Raw genomic sequence first — 4322 nt, forward strand, 5'->3', positions numbered from 1 at the left:
CCATACGGCAGTACTCAAAAACTGTCTGGATGCTTTTTAGTTTAGAAAAAGAGTATGATATCACGTCTTTTTCTCTATTTGTATTTAATTCATGTACCCATAAACGTTCTTTAAACATTTCAACTTTTGCTTCTATTGAAGCAGAACTTTCGGACAAAAGTATTTTACGCACGCGGTTTGAATTGAACGAAGTCATCTTGGCGATTAAAACCATTCGCCACAAAACAATAAAAACGCGGGACTGGCCCCACCAAAATCGTAAAAATCGCTGAAAAATATCGCTCGCATAAACGCTCGCATCGCAAATCGCGTTCAGTGGGGCCGTACCTTTAGTCTCATACCCGCGTTGTACATTCAATAATTAATGTACCATATTTAGCCATTTGTGAACAATACCTAATAATTTATATATTGTGATATGTCATTACTCATTAGTATTTATTGACTCAATACAATACGTCAAGACAATTTATTCCGCTATAACTATAGGTAACCAATTACTTATAAATTTGTTTTTGGTACATCCACAATAAAACAATATCAATATGTATAAAATATTTATTAATTATGACTATTATGAGTTATGATATATGAGTTATTTTAAACATTTTTTTTCTTATTTTTTCGGATTTGGATTTTAGCTACAGGCTCGATTTGAGGCTAAAATGTAAAACCTTCTAGGGGGGCTAAATACAACTGCAGGGGGGCTAAGCCCCCTCTAGTTACGCCGATGGTCACAAACTGACAACATAAACCTATACCTATACCTATCTGTAGAGTGTCAACTGATCGACTGACACCAAATAAGGAATCATAGCACTCAATCTTGTATTTGTGTTATTAAATATTATCATGGGCGCCATTTGGTGGGAGGGGGGCAGAGTGTGCACTGGCACACCCTGTAATTTTGTTGTCCACAATTGGCCTAGGCCTAATTAATACTATGGCCAGATGGCCTTCAGTTTGCCAATCTTTAATTGTGCATGCACCGCAGATATTCACTGATAATCATAAATAATATTATAATATTGTGTTCTTTAATTTGATAATTGATAAATTGATATCGGTATCACTTTATCCACTGGCACACACAAATATGTGTAAATGGTAAGTGGCTACTGACAGGGGCAGACTGGCTATTTTTGGCCCGGGTGTAAAATTATTTAGGGGCCCGTAATTTTTTTTCAAACCTACCTAAATTAAGAAAGAGCCTTTAGTTTTATAAGTAAATATAAAAAAAAATTAAGAATAACATGTTGTTTATTTGTAGAGATGTTGAAATATGTTATTTTATTTTTATTTTGTATAATACCGTATTATACCAGTATTATACCGTATACCGACTGTGGTAATCGGGGGCCCGGATCATAAATACAAACGGGGGCCCAGGGTGCTACTTGGTGTATAGCACCCTGGGCTAGTCCGCCCCTGGTTACTGATGGACAAAAGCAGTCCTGTAAAGTATTTAAGTAAAAGTATTCAAATACTTTTTTAAGTATTGAATAAATTTTTAAATACTTTCAGCATGAAGTATTTTGAATGGTATTTTAAATACTTTTTGGTATTGAATACTTTGGTTTTTTATTTTGGACATTTTATTTTTATTCGAAATAATTGGTTGGAAAAATATTATTGTCAACTACAATAATGGAATAATAATTTTATTTAATATTCTGTATTTCTGTGTTAGCCAAAGCCCAAAGGTTTGTGAAAACCAGATTTCTAAAAAAAGTTATTGAATATTGAATAACAATATTCCCTTTAAAACTATTAGATAACTATTAGATTACCTACTACCTATGTGTTTATATTACGATAATTAGAAACCCACTTTAAAAACCAAAAGTATTTGAAAAGTATTCCAAATACTTTTTCAAAGTATTTGAGTAGTATCTTAAATACTTAATAAAAAATGTATTTGAGTATTTACTCAAGTACTTTTTAAAAGTATTCTTTACAGGACTGGACAAAAGACACAATAATAATAATATGCATCTATTCTATCTAAAAATATCTTTACTATACACTATACAGTATATACACAGAATGTATTAATGGTAAAAATGTAAAATGTAATGTGTTAACTATAAAAATATGTTTTTATTAAGTACCTATGTTTTATACTGTAATAAATCTGTAATGAAAAATTGAAAACACTAGAAACGTTTTTTTAACGATTGGCCTGGAGGTGGAAAAAAATTGGCCTCTTTAATTGTTTGCACATCTTAAAAAAAAACTGAAATGGCGCCCCTGAATATTATGTTAGTGAAAATAAAATCATAATACATAATACTTATAGAACACAATTATAACTTATACAATCATAAAAATAAACCGTTTCTTATAAATGCCAAATGTGAAATGGCTATAATGATTTATAACGGTGTAATGTATAAATATTTCGATTCTATTTAGTTATCAGAAGTATAATGTTATATTCTAAAGTAAATTCTAAATAAAGTAATAACTAATAAGTATTTTCAAATTGAGCAGTTTTTGTACAACACTAAATTATTTATAAAACCTGTATAGTTAATAGGAGCGTATATAACTCATTAGTCCACGCTATAATAGATATCATAGGAAACGTTCTGCGAAGGTACTTATTTAGAGGAATCAAATTAAATAATAATATTTCTCGTGATTTACCGTGCAATTGGACATGTCAAATGTCAAAACAATTGAGAACTGAATTGTGGCGAGTTAAAATTAAATATATAAACATAATATAAGATTGATTAATTAACATTATAATACCCGCATTATGCATAATATATATTTTATTTTTGGCAATAGGTAGGTACTTAATAATTCGAAACTGTAACGCGTTATTTCATAGAAATTTCCATTACATTTTCGTTACTAGGATATAATTCTAATGAAATTACGTAACAGTGGCGTAGCGTAGGTTTTAAGAAAGTGTAAGCAGAAAAACTAATGTTTTGAAAATGTATTAGTAATTTTACAGTCAACTACAAATGTACACAGCCGCCGATTAGCGCCTTATCGGTGATACAAATAATAATAAACCGGTTGGTAGGTACTGTCAACTGTGGTGTATGCAAAATCATAAGTGCTTACAAATTATATATAAATACGAGCCCCCTCTACGACATTGTACGTAAGCCGTGTCTATTAGCTGAGCTTGTTATTATAATAACATTAATATTAACTTATTTTTCCCTTTTTTTCAAGTGTAAGCAGTGCTTAAAGTGCCAATGTGCCATTACAGTAACACGTTACTTCCGTTACGTTACTACCTAACACTGAATATTATATATACAATATATTAATCACTTTATATCATGAAAATTAATAATATTTTACTTCGGGGTTCTGCGTGATAATTAGTAATATACAACTTAAGTCTTAAAATAATTTAAAATGGGTACAAACAATTGTTTTGCTCTTCCCCTGTAAATGTACGGAAATGTGTACCACTGTAGTATACTTGAGTTTATTGACTTTTCCTGTAACAATCATAGATTAATCTATAGTTGATAGTATAAGGAATAAGAAGTATGCTCAATGATAAGACTTATTTACTTTTAATTACTAGTTAGTTAATCACGCATTTAATCTTATGCAATGCAGTATGCACAAAAACACAAGGCGATGCACATGCGCGAACTAGGAGGAAAACACGGTTCGAGTTGATCATACTTTTCTTATTCCTTATACTATGGATTAATGATTAATCTACCTATAAAGGCTAAAATATTTTGGATGCAATTTAACTTTTCTATTTTTTTTCGTAAACAGAAAGCAGAGGCGTATTTATGGGGGGCTGAATGGGCTGAAGCCCCCCCCCCCCCCGAAATTTTAAGAAAATCTAAAAAATATTTTCATGTTCTATGAAAGTCAATGAAAAATTATTAAATTCCATTTTATAGATTTTAAATTCGTATTATTTTGTTGGCATATCTTATCACTCATGGACAAAAATACCACGGGTGATAATACTGGAAATCATAGATACTAATAAGTAATTATAAACCTTTCGATAACGATCGCCGATCACTATAAAGCTGCACAATATAATATTATATACACATTACTTATATAATTTTCATGGGCATAGTCCAAACCACGAATATGTGTTAATCAAAGAAATCGATCAAATATTCCACATTGTTCCACTGAAGAATACTATATGAGAACTATTTTTATCCCCTACTTACAGTGCTCGAATTTGGGGGGATGCGCACGGGGACGGAGCTCCTCTACTATTTTAATTTTTTTTTTGCGTACCCCAACTATTTTTTTTTACTTGGACGGGGGGACGGACCAAACTAATGTCCAAAATAATTTTTATTAAAATT

This window comes from Acyrthosiphon pisum, chromosome X (genome assembly GCF_005508785.2).
Source record: "Acyrthosiphon pisum isolate AL4f chromosome X, pea_aphid_22Mar2018_4r6ur, whole genome shotgun sequence".
Classification (NCBI taxonomy): Eukaryota; Metazoa; Arthropoda; class Insecta; order Hemiptera; family Aphididae; genus Acyrthosiphon; species Acyrthosiphon pisum.